This window comes from Schistocerca piceifrons, chromosome 2 (genome assembly GCF_021461385.2).
Source record: "Schistocerca piceifrons isolate TAMUIC-IGC-003096 chromosome 2, iqSchPice1.1, whole genome shotgun sequence".
Lineage (NCBI taxonomy): Eukaryota > Metazoa > Arthropoda > Insecta > Orthoptera > Acrididae > Schistocerca > Schistocerca piceifrons.
In genome coordinates, this window is record NC_060139.1 from 949,560,827 (window position 1) to 949,579,922 (window position 19,096).

Here is a 19,096-nt window from a genome sequence, read left to right on the forward strand (position 1 = left end):
TTCTGTTTTGCAAGGCCAGCAGCTAACGCAATACACGAGTTCCAGATCGTCAAGTCCGACATGTTCGTTAGAAGGCAAAGTTCTATGTGACGCGTCCGGAGTACAAATATTGCGCAATAATATTGTGCCGTTCTGGGCCTCGCACTTTCGCGCAATTTAATTGACACGATATTACTGAACAGTAAATATTGAGCGAGTAAGGTTTCCTTTAATTGTTTCGCCACCTCGATCGATATTCCTTCCTCTGGCTATTGACTCAATATTACTGCCAAAAAAACTGAACGTGGGAGAGTCCCTTTAAAGGCGGCGCCACCTCGTTCGGTATTCCTTCTTCTATGACCAACGTTGCCTTCTGCCGTAATCCACCACCTGCTGTCATTCCCTCACTCTGCACACTCTCTTCTCGACTGCCTCGGCTCTCCCCTCCATCACAATGTGCAAACACAGAAGACGACGCCTGTAGTGTTGAGTACGTTAGTGGAGCTCATTAACCCACATCGTATTTGATCAAAGGAGCAGTCAATGGAGCGCGGTCTGAGGGCTCGGAGCAATTCCAGGATCAATTTCCGTTATCTAGCGTATTGCGCTGTGGCCTTAATAGAATAGATCACACCTCCCCTTTTGTTACGATTTCCGGTTCATGTGGCATTCAGCGATTCGGGAAAATATCAAATGTGTTATCAGCGGTGTAGATATGGCTGGTTTGGGCGTGACTCGCGCAGTATGCAGGATACGTCCAATTTTCTCTTAAACGTAAAAGCGGCACAGATGGAACAGTGGTTTGAATACGATGCCGTATCTGAGGACACACTGTTCCGTTGCCACAGAAAAATGAGTGAAACTACAATGAAGAGCCAAAGAAACTGGTACACCTGCCTAATATCGTGTGGGACACCTGAGAGCACGCAGAAGTGCCCCAACACGACGTGGCATGGACTCGACTAATGTCTGAAATAGTGCTAGAAGGAATTGACAAAATAAATCCTGCAGGGCTGTTCATAAGAGTAAGCTGTTCGTAAGAGTATGAGGGGGTGGAGACCTCTTCCGAACACCACTTTGCAACGCATCGCAGATACATAGTTCATAATGTTCATGTCTCGAGAGTCTGGTGGCCATGCGAAGTGTTTGAACTCAGAAAAGTGTTACTGAAGCCACTCTGTAGCAATTCTGGACATGTGGGTTGTGGAATTGTCCTGCTGGAATTGTCCAAGTCCGTCGGAATCCACAATGGACATGAAGAGATGCATATGATCAGACATTATGCTTACGTACGTGTCACCTATCAGAGACATACCTAGACGTATCAGGGGTCCCATATCACTCCAACTGCACACCATTACAGAGCCTCCACCAGCTTGACCAGTCCCCTGCTGACTTGCAGGGTCAGTGGATTCCTGAGTTGTCTCTATACCCCTACACGTTCAACGTCTAGATACAATTTGAAATGAGACTCGTCCGACCAGGCAACATGTTTCCAGTCATCAACAGTGTCGATGTTGACGGGCCCAGGCGAGGCGTTAAGCTTTGTGTCGTGCAGACATCAAGGGTACACAAGTGGGCCTTATGCTCCGAAATCCCATCGATGACGTTTCGTTGAATGGTTCGCACGCTGACATTTGTTGATGGCCCAGCAATGAAATCTGCAGCAATTTCTCGAGGGATGCAGTTCTTTCATGTTGAACGATTCTCTTCAGTCGTCGTTGCTTTCGTTCTTGCGGGATCTTTTTCGGCCGCAGAGATGTCGGATGATGTTTTACCGGATCCCTGATATTCACGGTACACTCAAGAAATGGTCGTACGGGAAAGTCCCCACTTCATCGCTACCTCGGAGATGCTGTGTCCCGTCGCTGGTGAGCCGACTATAACACCACGTTCAAACTCACGTAAATCTTGATAACCTGCCATTGTAGCAGCAGTAACCGATCTAACAACTACACCAGGCACTTGTTGTCTTATATAGGCGTTCCTTACCGCAGCGCCGTATTACGCCTGTTTACGTATCTCTGTATTTGAATACGCATGCCTATACCAATTTTTTTGGCGCTTCAGTATATATGTTCCTCACTTCCGCGTTTGTTGGCGAAAGTGCGATAGAAAGGTACCGTCATTCTGGTAATTACTTGATTCGTACATCTACGAAGTGCGTTTAGTTATTAATGTAACACATTTCTTCTGAAATCTGGTTGGTTTTATTCAAGATTCCATTACACCATATTACTACCCTCTGTTTTGACTATAAAACCCTATTTTTCAACATAGTCTCCGTTCAATGCGACAGTCTTACACCGCCTTGCTTGGAGGGCCTGCAGACCCGAATGGGTCCACTCTATTGGTCGAAATGCGAGACAACCTCTCGCCTCATCAGTAACCTCTCCGTGATCCATGCACTACTTCCCGCGAAGTGCAGCCTTTATTGGGCCGAACAGATGAAAGTCGGAAGGTGCCAAATCCGAGCTGTGGGGTGGATGAGGAAGATCAGGCCAGTGAAGTTTTGTGAACTCCTCTCGGGTACCAAGACTTGTGTGAGTTCAGTTGTGTAGCTATGTGTTTGTGATCCCTCGATCACCTTGAATGATTGTTCCGCAAGTTCCAACAACGTACAAGCCACAGCTGTGTGTGGCCGGTGGCACGAGGAAGATGGGACGCGTTTGCGCAATCTTGTTGCGATGATGACAGATGCCTCGTCGGAGGACTCACTGTGCTTTTGTTCACTGGCAGGCCGCCGTAGATATTCTGCAAGCGCTTATTAATATCTGTGATGCTCTGATTTTCCGCCTAAAGGAACTCTCTGACAGCTTTCGAACGCACCTTCGCTACAGACGCTGTTTTGAAGTCTATATATTGCACCGCCACCTATCGGAACTCTATAAAACTAAAGGGTCTACAGTCAACAAATTCAATTGGCTGTCGCTTGCTCGAGTTATGCAGAGATAAAGAAGCTTACACAGAATAGACCTGTATCCGAACTGTCTACAGACTGAAGACGACAACCAAAACAACAACCAAATAGCTGAACATATCTAGAGGGCTACAATGTAGATATTACTGGAGACGAGCAAATTATATTCGCTCCTTAATTAGGAAAGATATGAGACAATGTAACACACTCTTTTTATTTTCTCATTTCATTTTTTCCTAGAAAATTATTCATCTTCGAATATGGATTTCTAGACTGTTTATCATTACTTGGCGCTCTCGGAATTTGTATAATCAACTTATGAACGCAAAGGGCAATGAAATCGAAGACAGCGTAAATTCACAGAATGACTGACTGCTGTATAGACTGGGGCTGGAGTGTGCGCTTGGAGGAACAAACACAGATTAGGATGCAATGATCCGAAATGTCAACAAATGACGCAGTGAGTCGAAAATATGTGGAGGAATCTCTAGCGCTACGCCATCGAAGCAACGCTTGTAGTCGAAAGCGTGAGCGGACCTTACAGCCATCGATACATGTGCAAAAGTTACGAATCCATAATGAAACTTTCATTCTGCAGCGGTATTAGCGCTGTTTAAAATGTCTGTGGTAGATTAAAACTTTGTGTTAATCGTGGATCGTTGCCTTTGGTGGGCAATGCCGTTACCATCTGACCTATGCAGGTACAGCTCACCACATCTCCTCACATCTTCACATCTGCCTCTAATACTGACCCACTTTATAAGCTTCACAGAAGTTCTCCTGCATACTGTGCGGGATTAGTACTACTGCACTCAAGCAGAGATGCGGCTGGGCTACAACCTTTGATTTTTTGTGGGACCTCCTAATGAAGCTAAATACACTGCCTGAAAAAAAGTGAAGCGCCCAGAAGATAATGTCGGATGTCGATGGAATTTCGTACACTCATCGACGTTTATGTAAATGACTAGCGTTGCAATTGTTTGTGGCACTAGAAGGGTCACCAGAGGAGGAGGTTAGTGTTCAACGACCCGTCAACAACTAGGTCATTAAAGACGGAACACGGGCTCGGATTAGCGAAGGGTGGGATGGAAATCGGCCGTGCCCCTTCGAAGGAACCATCCTGGCACTGGCCTCAAGCAATTTAAGGAAATGACGGACAACGTAAATCGGGATGGCCGGACGTGCGTTTGAACCATGGTCCTCCCGAATGCAAGCCCAGCTTGCGAACCACTGCGCCACCTCGCTCGGAAGGAACGGCCACAAGAGAGCATTAGTTTTGTTCGTGCATGGTGTTGTTACGAGGCGTGGCAGGGTTCATAAGGAGTGTGAAATGCATCAAATATTGTGTGATCACTGTGAAGGACACGGAAAAGCCGCTTACCCGTGTGAGACAGAGTTATCAGAACCCAACACGCTATGAAGAGGGCTGTTATACCGGAGCCAAGGCAGCCCCTGAGGGACGACAACCCATATTAAACCACAGAGGACGACGTTTTCTATGTCCAAAGTGTACCAAACGTACCATGGTAAACACCGGCTATTTACATACAAGATAATGGGAACAGCGAGATCTACTCTAGTATTGCTCAGCATGTTTGTTTCCATTATCTTGCATGTAAATAGCCGGTGTTTACCGTGGTACTTTTGGTACCCCTTCGACGTAGACAACCTCGTGCTCTGTAGTGTAATATGGGTTGCCAGCGCTCAGGGGCTACCTTGTCTCCAACATACAAGGGCCTTACTGATGTTTCCAATGTACCAGCTGGTCAAACCGTGTCATATCCAGATTTGTGGCGGATTCGGATGTTGGGTGCATGGGAAAGCCATGGCAGGCCTACTCATCGGCAAGATTTCCGGCAGACCACGCAGGCCCACCTCAAGAAGATTCGCCATATTGTGCACCAAGCATATCGTAACCTGCTTCCCACCAGCATCTGGCATTCAAGAATAAGTAATGGACTCCTGCTACATTCTGTGTCATACCACACCGCTAGTCGAAGACTAGCATCAGGACTAGAGAATTACCGTACCACGTGTAACCAGTTAACACAACAACACAACAGCTGCGGATGAGTGGTGCCGTGAAAGGGTAGCATTGACTGCTGATGAACGGTGTCGCATTGTATTCTGCGATGATTCGCGATTTTGCACTGAGTATCTGATCATCGTCAGGAAGCATGGTGGCGTCCTGGGGAGGGGTCCGACTCTTCCAGTATTTCGGTCTCACGATACGTCACAGACATCCTGTGCTCCATGTGTTACATGTCATACGACAGTGTCGTGGTGCCATTTTTCAGTATGACACTGCTCGTCCAAACAAGGTACGTATCTCTATGATCTTCCTGCGTGATGATGTTGAGATATTCCTGTGGCTAGTAATATCCCCAGATATGTCGTTGGTAGAACATGTGTGGAGCAGATCTGACATCAAGTCGGCCCCAGTGCCAGTTACCTGGATGTCAGTTACCAGTCACAACAGGTGTTGGCTAGTTTATCTCAGCAGAGGATACAATTGCCTTATGACGCCATTCCCAACATAATTAGCGCATGCCTCCAGGCCAGGGGGAGTGCAGGATCATATCAGTAAACGTAAACTGAAGGTGGAGGGGGAGAATGGAAAGAAAAGGGAAGAGACATTTGACGTCAGCTGCCTCGGGACTCCACATAGAACCAGCGGCGAAGGGAGAACACGTGTTCCGGACCAGGATTCGAAGTCGGGATCTCCTGCTTACTATGCAAGAGCATTAACAACTGCGCCGCCCGGACACAGTGGTTGTCGCTACTGTGCGGAATATCTCTGCACGCCTCTCTAGCAGACTAACACTCCCACCTTGTACCATCTACCCTCAGTCCCTCTCCATGTCCAGCACGCTCGTTACCAAGAGATTCGCGCAGGAGATCTGGTGTACTTGTGCATCCGCACTGAAGAAGGTGGATTCAAGTTGCCACAAGGTGAATCAATTATATGAATGCGTGGCGTCTGTTCTTTCGGACATGTTCAAAAGGACTGACACCAGGCATTCATATCATACCAGTAAGTTGGCCCACGCTGCTAAGTTCTTCGTAAGTATTACGTGGTTTTGTAACCACTGAAGTAACATCACATTTCCTCTCAACCCTTGAAGTTACGTTTAGTTTCCTCCTAACTTTCTGGAACTTTTAGCTCTTCTTCCGAGACATACTAGAGATGGTGTTCGTTTTCCCAAGAGAACTCCCGTCTGAGGGAACCACGAGAAAGCGACAGGGTACGGCGGTAAACATCGATGAGTGCTTAAAAAGTTAATTATTTGTATTAATAACAGTTTTCCTGTTTTTAACATGAAGCGGCTGCCACATGGGTACAAGGCAATGCCTCTAATTTAATTAGTTTTTAACTGATATATTACGCTCATCGTTACATATTTATATTAGCACACAAATATAGACATTTAATACGATGTGAGGCTGACTGTGATGGAAATCATACAATATTTTGAAATTTTAAACCTCTAAAGCTGCAAACTGACAGCGCCTCTACTTTACAACAGCCAAAACTTCGTGGTGCGGAGCGTCAGATCGTTAATTTATTTTATTAATTTTCATCTGCGTTATTTTAGCGTGCTGTAGCAAAAGTATTGTAAAATGTACACTTTCACTGCCAGAAATGTCAGGCCTATTAAAATATTCCGGGATATTTCGTGGTCCAATGATGTTCTTGGAGAAACCGCTTCTCCAAGAATTCACCACAGCAAAAGGGCCCAGAATATTTTAATAAGTATTAGCAAAAGTACTGCACTGAAAGTATTTGGGAGTGAGACTTAGTCGATCTATACCCTCATCACGTAGTCAAATCTAATAAGAAGAGTGCACAGATGTAGGGGAAATTAACTGCGACGTAAAGTCATGTAAGACGTATGCGCCCATTTTGAATATTTGTAACCGCTGAAACATTGACGATACGGACAGTGCAAAAAATAACACAGGAGTTACAAATTTTGTGGTGACTGATTTGTTTAATGACGTGTTTCAATGTTATTATCATCAGATAATCTAAAAAAGTAACGTAACTTCAAATACCACAGTGGAGACAGATTGCTAATTGGAAAAGTTTGCGTCTTTTATTAAAGCTCTACATCGCTATACCTTCCTATTTTCTGTTATCTGTGTCTTACAAGTTTGTCTGTACGGCTTAAGCCACACAACTGATGGCAACTATTGATTAGTTTGTCAATTTACGTAGCACAGTTCGTCTTAACTTGACAGTGAAACAGTTACATGATTCCATGGTATTTGCATATAGGTCCTGTTCATACTTTGCTGCATACGTTTGTATAACTTTTGTGCTAGTTTGTGAAATACTTATGTAGTAACTTTTTCAGTTATCAAACTACCTCCTTTGTGTTATTTGCGGTTTTGTTACTTTTCTTGGATTATCTTATGATGATTATATGGAAGTGCGTCACTAAACAAACCAATCACTTTTTTTTTATTTGCGGTGTACATTTTAAAGTGCGTCACTAAACAAACCAATCACTTTTTTTTTATTTGCGGTGTACATTTTAGCACTGCTTCGGCGGTCAAAAGGAGTAGGAGAAATTTCCATATCGCAGTCTGTGATAATTTCCAGCCCAAATACGAGGGCTGATCAACAAAGCTGAGACTGTTCCACTAAGTTTCGGGTGTGCAGCCGCAAGAAATCTCCTTCTTCTTCTAATATTTCGGCTGTATAACGTTCAACTATCTTCAGAGTGAGCCGCAAGACTGCCGCTCCAGTTTTTTTTTTTTTTTTTCTTTATTGTGATTTTAACACCTTATACAAAGGCGGGCTGGCAGCAGCACAATACGCCGCTCTTCAGCCTTGAGTGTTACAACAAGTAGTACAGAAAGGTGGCACAGAGTAGACAGTAATAACGGTGGGCAAAAAAAAAAAAATGTAGACACTAAAAATCGAAAAAACATGTAGCCGTTCACGCTGGACGAGAAACATCACTAACACTGGGCGACACGATGCACAGAACATGGATGATGGCGACGGCACGTGAACGGTGGGGGCGTGACGGCGAACAACACTACACACAAACGAAGGCACACACACGAAACTCTGACGGCGATGATCTCCGGCGCGCGAATGTTCACTGAGCGTGTACGAGTCCGGGGACCTTCCAAGAGAGGAGGTGGAGGAGGAGGAATGGGAAGGGGAATGGGAGAGGGGGGAGCAGAGATGCCATGGGCAAAGGAGAGAGGGGGGGGAGGAAGGGGGAGGGGAAGCCCGGTGGAGAGGGGAGGAGGGAGGGGGGATAGGAAGGGAGGGAGGGAGGGTGCCTAAAGGAGAGGACATAGGAGGTAGGGGGGGAGGATCAAAGTTGATAAGAGGGGTAGATGGAGGGGACGAGGACATCATCAGGGAGGGGGAGCCGGCGGAAGCCACCTTGGGAGAGGGTAAGGAGGGTGGAGAGATGGAGACTGGGTGGGACGTGGGAATACAGGCGCGGCAGCGGGCGGGGGTGGGAGAGGATCGGGGAAACGAGCGGGTGAGGAGGATCAAGTTTACGTGAGGTGTACAGGATACGTATCCTTTCAAGGAAAAGGAGGAGGTGGGGGAAGGGGATGAGATCATACAGGATCCGCGTGGGGGAGGGGAGACGGATGCGATAGGCAAGGCGGAGAGCATGGCGTTCAAGGATTTGGAGGGATTTATAGAAGGTAGGGGGGGCGGAGATCCAGGCTGGATGGGCGTAACAAAGGATAGGGCGGATGAGGGATTTGCCGCTCCAGTGCTCGCTTCGTCCCTTTATACTGTTGTACCGCGCGACTGCGCATGCGGCCACAGATGCAAATGCGCCAGAGACGTTGGTCGGCGGCAGAGACGTGCACAATGCGCGAGCTGTAAGTATGACACCGCAGTCGATCTGTGTTGGCATATCGATGTATCATTGTGAGCTGCACTGTGACGACGTCTTTGTGAGTTTATTATAGCAAGTGCCGGATTCCATGATTTATCGAGATTGAAACCACTGTCTCTATTTATTAAATTCGTCGTCAAGCGAATTTCAATTGCCTCCTTCACTATCGAGTCCAAAAGGATGATGAAGTTGCCAAAATTTCGACGTTGTCATACAACATACTGTGACCATTATCAATACAGTGCTCTGCCACTGCCGACTTGTTAGGTTGTAAAAGCCGTGTGTACCTCCGGTGTTCTGTACATCTTTCTTGGACAGTACGAGTTGTTTGTCCGATGTAAGAAAGGCCACATTCACATGGAATTTTGTAAACTCCAGATTTTCGGAGCAGCAAATCATCTTTGATGGAGCCCTCGAGTGCCGCTGTCTTGGGTGGAGGACGAAAAATCACTTTTACTTTGTGTCTGCCGAGAATCCGTCCTATTTTTGATGAGAGGCTACCCACATATGGCAGGAAGGCCATCGATTTAAAGGTTTCTTCATCTTCTTCTGCTTTCTTTGTGGCCTCTTTCGGTTTCATTTTCAGTGCCCTCTGTATTTGTTGTGGAGAGTACCGATTGTCTTTAAACACTCTTTGTAAGTGGGAAAGTTCATCATGCAGACTGCTTTCGTCAGAAATAATATGCGCTCTGTGGGTCAAAGTTCGGAGAAGACTCATTGTCTGGGCAGGATGGTGGCAGCTATTTGCACGTAAATACAGATCGGTGTGCGTCGGCTTCCTATACACTTCATGTTCCAAAGTGCCATCCTCTCTGCGCCGAACCAAAACATCCAAGAATGGAAGGCATCCCTCCTTTTCAATTTCCATTGTGAACTTTATTTGATGACGGAGGGAGTTCAGATGTCTTAAGAAGTCTTGCAAGTTGTCTTCACCATGGGGCCAAACTACAAAGGTGTCATCAACATACCTCCAGAATACCGTGGGTTTCAAGTCAGCAGATTCAAGCGCCTTCTCCTCGAAGTCCTCCATGTGTAAATTGGCCACCAGAGGGGATAAGGGACTACCCATGGCGACTCCATCCGTCTGTTCGAATCCCGCAGGTTCGAATCCCGCCTCGGGCATGGATGTGTGTGGTGTGCTTAGGTTAGTTAGGTTTAAGTAGTTCTAAGTTCTAGGCGACTGATGACCCCAGAAAAGTCGCATAGTGCTCAGAGCCATTTGAACCATTTGAACAAGCTTTAACTCCATCACAATTGGTGTGACGTGCAGCTGCCAAATCTTTCATTTCAGACACGACTCTGCAACCCACAAACGGCGAAACTGAGGTGTATACTGGCTTGGCCGTGTCTACAGTAAAATATGAAACCATTTGCGTGCTACTCAATCCACGCAACGAGTGGCGCAACCCAATGTCGTTGTGTAAACTAGGCTTTACTTTGGGAAATTCAAAGTGCGTCTACAAAACAGAGCATTACTACCAACGTACCGAAACGAGAGTGCTGCCACCTATGGACATCATACATAAAAATCCGCTGTTTTCATGCAGAGTATTTCCGTAAGAGCGTGCAAAAATGTAACACGGCATAGAAAATGCTCCACTGGACAATTTCAGGCAGGGAACCTGGGGCCGGAGAAGCCGGCTTAAGGAGATATGGAAGTAAACTTGTCTACTACTTTGTCAAGTGTTACTGTTTTCCACCTTGTTTACAACTATCATGCTTACAAATTTACACGTACCGTGCTGTTTATTCACATGTACATTATTTATTTCCTGCAAAAACACAAGGAGGACGAACCATATTTTCCACCTGGCCGTCTGAATGCCCACCAGAACTTGAGATTCGTGCAAAGCGTTCTACCAGAGGTTTTGGATGAATTACCCTTGGCTGTTCGAGAGAGGGTGTGAATACAACATGACGGTGCTCCGCCTCTCTTCAGTGTGGATGTCCGCAAACATCTCAAATCTATATTTCCTGGTCGCTGGACTTGAAGGGTAGGTCCTATTCCCTGAGCTGCAAGGTCACGTGATCTGAATACCCTTGATTATTTTCTACAGGGGTATCTAAAGTTACTTGTGTAGGAGACCCCAGTGGATACACAGGTGGAAATAGTTGCCAGAATTGTAGCTGCCTGTGATGTGATCGAAACGCACAAGGGATATTTGTCAGAGTGTGTCAGAATCTTTTTCGCCGATATCATGCTTACATCGAGGTTGATGGCCGTCAGTACCAGCACATTTCTTTACATACTGTACAAATGGTACGTTCACTGTGTCAATGATGGTATCTGTGACGAACTGTAACTAATCTAAATAAAAACGTACACAGTAATGTGATTTTATTCCAATTATCTTCTGAAGCTGGCTTCTCCCACACTCCCACACCATGTCCCCTCCCTCAGATTGCTCAGTCGAGCATCCTCTATGTCCTGTTAAATTTTTGCATGCTCTTACGGAAACATGCTGTATATTCATGGTGCAAATACGAAACTATCACGAAAGCTACAGGAAGAAATCAACTCAATCTTTGTTGATCAGCTCTTGTAATAACAATAGGACTGTTAAACTACCATACAGGTTCGTTTAGGTAATATCAGACAAAGCAATTTCGGGTTGTACCTGACCAAATACATAGTATAAAAAAAAACTGAGTTAATCCATCACCAACGAACTTAAACGGATATCTTACGACATCCGCCACGAGCAGATGCAACGAACAAAACCGAACAAAATGAGATTAAAAAAAAAATAGGGCGGGCGTTGGCGTCTTGAGATTTCCAATTTTTTTCCTAATATTCTTGTTTTTATTAGGTTCTGATACTTTATTATTAGTTTAATATAAGTATATACCCATATAAGTTCACCTTTTTTGAGGGGTGACTTTGTTCGATTGGCTTAATCTACAGGACAGCTTGCGCTAGTTGTATAAACAGATTTTGCTCCTTTTTCTTTTACGCTTCGTAATTCACATGTTGCAAAGATTCTGCTATTGGGTAGAAACAGTGATCAAGTAAACTGACCTTGGGGTTTTACTAAAATGTGGGAATGATGGCATTATGTTTATCTTATGCGGAGAAGTATTCCAAATATGTACCGCACTGTTTGTAATGGAACTTTTATAAGCCTGTGTCCTTATTCATTGGACATGGTACTTTCCTTTCCGTGGATGATGGAGGAAATGTGCGTTTTAATAGGGCTAACGTGGAAATTTTACGCGCGTCCGCTGCGTAAACAGTGTGATTTACGAACTAGAAACATCCCTCAACTGTCGCTGGAGTGCGTTGCGATCGCGTATACCACGTTCTGGCCCACAAGTCGCATCGTTCCTGAGCGTTCAGCAGCACGTTGAACTTGGCACGCTCAACGTTAAAGTTCGACAGCACGGTCCGTGTGCCGACAGCCTTACGCTACCTTATGGCGAGGGCCTGTTTACCCGCATAGTACCACTCTACCGTAGGTCGACGTCGCAGCCAACGCCTTGGTGCATCGAAAACCTCCGCATCACTTACGTACTGCTTTCCGTGGACTGCATCCTTTACTAGGCTAACCAGTGGAAGTTGCAAGGTGCGAGATACAGGCTGTAGGACGGATGAGAAGGAACAGTCCAATGAAGTTTTGTGAACTCCTCTCGCTTGCGCAGTCTTTTGTTAGACCTTGCGTTTTCACGGACGAGGAAAAGTTCGGTTGCATTTTTGTGGCGTCGAACATGCTGAAGCCGTTTCTCCAATTTCCTGATGTTACCACAATACACGTAAGAGGTTAGGTTAGTGTTGTTTTAACGTTCCGTCGACAACGAGGTCATTAGAGACGGAGCGCTAGCTCGGGTTAGGGAAGGATGGGGAAGGAAATCGGCCGTGCCCTTTGAAAGGAACCATCCCAGCATTTGCCTGAAACGATTTAGGGAAATCACGGAAAACCTAAATCAGGATGGCTGGAGACGGGATTGAACCGTCGTCCTCCCGAATGCGAGTACACGTAAGAATTAATCGTTGCAGCATTAGGGAGGAGATCGAATAGAATAACCTTTTCAGAGTCACAGAAGACCATTGCCATATTTTTATCGGCGGAGGGTCCGGCTTTGAACGTTTGCTTCAGAGAAGAGGTGGGATGACGCCACTCCGTGGATTGCCGTTTTGTTCCCGGTGCGAAGTGATGAGCCCATGTTTCATCGCCTGTGACGATGTTCGACAAAAATTTGTCACAATCTGCCTCGTGGCGTGCTATCGTCCTTCGTTAATCTTGACGGTCTTCTGTTGGACGGCGACAAATTCAGCGAGCACACTCCTTTTCGTACTCCAACTGGTGGACGAGGGTGTCAGCACTACACGTGCATTTGAGCAGTTAGTTGTCTGACTGTGATCTGTCGATCACCTCGAATAAGGCAGTCCACACGTTTCTACATTGCAGGAGTCACAGCCGTGTGCGGTCGGCCGACAGGTTTGGGTGACCTTGTTGGGATGATGACAGACGCCACGCCCAACGACACACAGTGCTTTTGTTCACTACCTGATCCCCGAGGGCATTCTTCAAGCGCGTATGAATACCTGCGATGCTCTGGTTTTCCGCCAAAACAAAATTAATGACAGCTCTCTGCTTGGAACATACGTTCGTTACAGACCCCATTCTGAAGGTACGTACAGCTGTACCATAATTCCTATCGCCCTTAACTCCAATAGAAAAGGTACGATAAGCAACTATATCTCTGTCATAATAAGCCTCCAAACCCTCTAATGGCTTATCACTACCTCTTACAGTGGCAATAGTTAACCAACCATTACCAGTAACAACTTCTGTTGTTGTACATGAAAAATTAATCTTGGCTCCAACAAAGGTAATTGCGCCTGACAATAGTTCTTCTTGTGCAACATTATTAGGTGTGGCACTAAACGTGTCGACAGTCTTGTACACAGGCATTCTTGATCTTCTTGTATATCTCCTCCTACGGTACGGCATGGCTGTGTGCTTCGTGCAGCTGCCTCGAGTGAAATAAGCGTGCTGCTGCCTGCCTGCCGGCAGGAAGTGTCGAGCTAAAAAACTGTCATGGCGGCGACGGAAGTCATTTTTAACTGCGGATCGCGCTTAGTTAAAACTAAGCGCGATCCTGCGGCTGCCTCGTGCTGCGGCTAAGTCCCGTTCAAGGTCACCCGCCAATATGGCGGCGCCGCCACCTATCGAAACTTTAAAAAAAAAAAAAAAAAAAAAAAAAAAAAAAAAAAAAATTCTGTTGAATGTCGAAACTGACCGAGAAAGAAAAGTGTGTTGCATTACTTACTGACCGCCCTCATACTGTGTGTCTGATAGGGAAACAGTGATAGTGATTTCTCCAGTTTTATTCATATCATTCATCTTCTACAGGTCAGTAGATACACCCTGATGTCAATATACTCCGCCTAGGGCTGAGGGCCACCGCCTGCAAACCTCTGTCGACCTAACTGTGATGTTACACTACTGGCCATTAAAATTGCTACACCAAGAAGAAATACAGATGATAAACGGGTATTCACTGGACAAATATATTATACTAGAACTGACATGTGATTACAGTTTCACGCAATTTGAGCGTATAGATCCTGACAAATCTGTACCGAGAACAACCACCTCTGGCCGTAATAACGGCCTTGAAGCGTCTGGGCATTGAGTCTAATAGAGCTTGGATGGCGTGTACAGGTACAGCTGTCCATGCAGCTTCAACAAGATACTACATTTCATCAAGAGTAGTGACTGGCGTATTGTGGCGAGCCGGTTGCTCGGTCACCATTGACCAGATGTTTTCAGTTGGTGAGAGATCTGGAGAATGTGCTGGTCAGGGCAGCAGTCGAACATTTTCTGTATCCAGAAAGGCCAGTACAGGACTTGCAACATGTGTTCGTGCATTATGCTGCTGAAATGTAGGGCTTCGCAGGGATCGAATGAAGGGTAGAGCCACGAGTCGTAACACATCTGAAATGTAACGACCACTGTTCAAAGTGCCGGCAACGCGAAGAAGAGGTGAACGAGACGTGTAACCAATGGCACCCTATACCATCACGCCGGGTGATACGCCAGTATGGCGATGACGAATACACGCTTCCACTGTGCGTTCACCGCGATGTCACCGAACACGGATGGGACAATCACGATGCTGTAAACAGAGCCTGGATTCATCCGAAAAAATTACGTTTTCCATTCGTGCACCCAGGTTCGTCGTTGAATACAACACGGCAGGCGCTCCTGTCTGTGATGCAGCGCCATGGTCTCCGGCGGATAGTAAATGCTGCTGGAAACGTCGTCGAACTGTTCGTGCAGATGGTTGTTGTCTTGCAAACGTCCCCATCTGTTGACTCAGGGATCGAGACGTGGCTGCACGATCCGTTACAGCCATGCGGATAAGATGCCTCTCATCTCGACTGCTAGTGATACGAGGATGTTAGGTGTTATCCTCCTGAACCCACCGATTCCATATTCTTCTAACAGTCATTGGATCTCGACCAAGGCGAGCAGCAATGTCGCGATAGGATAAACCGCAATCGCGATAGTCTACAATCCGACCTTTATCAAAGTCGGAAACGTGATGGTACGCATTTCTGCTCCTTACACGAGGCATCACAACAACGTTTCACCGGGCAACGCCGGTCAACTGCTGTTTGTGTATGAGTAATCGGTTGGAAAAGTTCCTCATGTCAGCACGTTGTAAGTGTCGCCTTCGGCGCCAACCTCGTGTGAATGCTCTGAAAAGCTAACCATTTGCATATCACAGCATCTTCTTCCTGTCGGGTAAATTTCGCGACTGTAGCACGTCATCTTCGTGGTTGAACAATTTTAATGGCCAGTAGTGTAGTAACACCCTTTCTTCCTTGTCTGTCTTTTCGTGTTTTCACAGCGACTGGCGAAGAGTCACTCACGGGCATAGGCACTATTACGGCCGTGCGTTGAGATAGACAAATTTACGCAACGTACTGCTCTGCAGACTTCCTACCATACATTTGCTGGCGGAACCTGTTTTATCACGCTACTCTAAAGAGGTGTCGACAGCTTTGCTTTGACCTGCAAGACGGAGTTAAAACTGTCAATTCTGCTGTATCGCTAACCAGTGCCCTGTAGGAATTCAACTACAAGGTGATCAATCCACAACGCAACCACACGGCATCGCTGGCATGGAGTATATTTTCCCTCCGCTGTGAGGTCCTTTTTTATACTTCCTTCTTAGGCGACGAGAAACAGTATTGTGAGAAAGTGTATCAAGTGAAATGACGAAATACAAGTAATCTATTCGCCAAAGGGTTTTCATGTATGATTCATAGGTGCATACATAATCAGTACGTGCAGTAAAGATATTATTTCAAGATAAATTTCCTGACGTTCAACTTCCTAATCGGACTGATAACTAAATTTCGCGAAACGGTAAGTGTCCTTGACAGGAAACATAGACAACCACGTGCAGTACTCACAGAAGCATGCTCTGAAAAGGTCTAGAAAACCAGTTCGACGTCTTTCTCAGTAAGTGGGAATTTCCTATGGTTCCGTTCAAACGGCTAGAAAGTTACTGAGCTACAGCCCTATAAAAGAACTGCAGCGCTACATTTTAAACTAGATGACCTTGCAGGAATGTTTCGGATTTGTGAATGGATTTTGAATAGGGTTCATGACGGAGAAATTGACTGTAACTTTCTTTTCAGACGAATCATGATTCCACCTAAGAGGATACGTTAATTCACAGCATAACCGTTATCAGAGTTCTGGAAAGCTTAAAGTAATACACGAGGCATCCCTGCATGATCAGAAAATAAGTGCCTGGTGTGCTATTAACGATGAGAGAATAAAAAACCTTACATTTTTTTCAGGAAACAAATAGCAGTAAGAGATATGTGGAAAGCATTTTAGGTATCTTTTTGGCCAATGAACCGAGAGAGAACGTGCTTTCGCGACCTTGCAGCAGGACACTGCGATGGCACATACAGGAAATTCCTGACTTGTTTCAGGACAGAGTTATCACCAACAACATAACTTTCCCCTTCCCCTGATTGTACCCTTGGCGATTTTTATCTCTGGGAGCAGTAAAAGAGAAAGTGTACAAATCAAATCCACACATCTTAGATGAATTAAAACTAACATTCGTCAAGAAACTGCTGTCATTTCTCGGAGGGAACTGTGAAATGAGCAATTTCCTAAGTAGGTCTCAAAATGAAACTTCCTGGCAGATTAAAACTGTGTGCCGGACCGAGACTCGAACACGGGACCTTTGCCATCCGCGGGCAAGTGCTCTATCAACTGAGCTATCCAAGCACGACTCACGCCACGTCCTCACAGCTTTACTTTTGCCAGTACCTCGTCTCCTACCCTCCCAACTTTACAGAAGCTTTCCTGCGAACCTTGCAGAACTAGCACTCCTGAAAGAAAGGATATTGCGGAGACATGGCTTAGCTACAGCCTGGCGTATGTTTCCAGAATGAGATTTCCACTCTGCAGCGGAGTGTGCGCAGATACGAAACTTCCTGGCAGATTAAAACTATGTGCCGGACCGAGACTCGAACACGGGACCTTTGCCTTTCGCCGGCAAGTGCTCTACCAACTGAGGCAAAGGACTCGAGTTCGAGTCTCGGTTCGGCACACAGTTTTAATCTGCCAGGAAGTTTCATATCAGCGATCACAAAATGCTTGAACAACGAAGGGAGATAGTTCCAGATTCTCCTTGCTGAATACATATGAGTAATTTAATTTTATTTTTAAGTTTTTTGTTACGTATGTTAGAAATAACTGACGCAACAAACCTTTATTATACTGCTTCCAAGGTTTTCGGGTGTACGCCGGATGCAATCGCCGAAGATCCACCTGTTGGTGTCGGAATGATTGTCGCCGAAATACCGTATAATGGACCTTCGACAATTGCATACGGCAGTTAACCTGAGAGCCTTGAAAGCATCATTTACGCCGGGAAAGCCTCAGATCGCTTAAATACCATATACTAACTGCCGACCTCGTGTCATCTGCGCCACGGGCACAACAGTCGGTCTTCCCCACTGGAACGCACGCTACGATAGCCGATGCTCTAACGACTGATCACCCTGTACTATCAAAAGACTACCAAATTCTAAGACAGGACTGGAGAACAACCACCTCAAACAACAACTACACTCTGTTTAATACGAAACAGCGTAAGGGTCTCAGGTTAAAAGACAAGAATACAGTTACAAAAACACCACCGGTTTGCACTCAAACAAATGGAATCTATTGTCTCCTGTAAGACTTTTCCAATTCCGCCTCTTTATTGACAAACACAACCTGCAGCTGGCTGATCTCTCCAAGCTCCGGTATGGAACCCATGCTCAGCTAGCAAAAGCTCACTCATTAAGTCAGTTACTCCTTTTCTCACAACAACCGGAAAACGACTTTAATAACCATTGAGAATCACTCACAGTCGACTCTACACACGCAACACCTTTACAACATCAGCTCATCCACAAGCAGTCGACGACCCTCGCCATACTCTCACGAGTGCTGTCTGCTGACTCTCATATCGCGATCTACCAAAACCGCTACGCGAAATTATTTTAACCTGAAGACGTTTTGACCTGTTAGCCAGCAATAAGTATGTACGCCATTCAATTAGCCGTTATCTGCCAACAATCATAGTATTTGCTTAGTTCGAATAACTTCACTGACTGCAATTTTTTGACATCAGCTTGATTAGGTATAGATTTACTAACCAATACTGGCATGTTGTTGTGGTCTTCAGTCCAAAGACTGATTTGCTGCAGCTGTCGATGCTATTCTATCCCGTGCAAGCCTTTGCATCTCCGAGTAACTACTGCAACCTACATCCTTCTAAATTTAGTTATTGTACTCATCCCTTGGTTTCCCTTTACGACTTTTACACGCCTCCCCCCTCCCCCGCTACTAAATTGGTGATCCCTTGATGTCTCAGAACGGGTCCTACCAACCGATCCCTTCTTCTAGTCAGGTTGTGCCACAAATTTCTCTTCTTCCCAGTTCTAGTCAGTACCTCTTCATCAGTTATGTGATCTATCCATATAATCTTCAGCACTCTTCTGTAGCACCGCATTTCAAAAGCTTCTATTCTTTTCGTGTCTGAACTGTATATTGTCCACGTTTCAGTTCCATACATGAATACATTCCGCACAGATACTTTCAGAAAAGACTTCCTGACAGTTAAAACTATACTCGATGTTAACAAATTTCTCTTCTACAGAAACGCTTTCCTTCCCATTGTCAATCTACATTTTATATCCTCTCTACTTTGGCCATCATTTGTTATTTTGCTGCCCATAGAGCAAAACTCATTTAGTACTTAAATGTCTCATTTCCTAATTCAGTTCCCT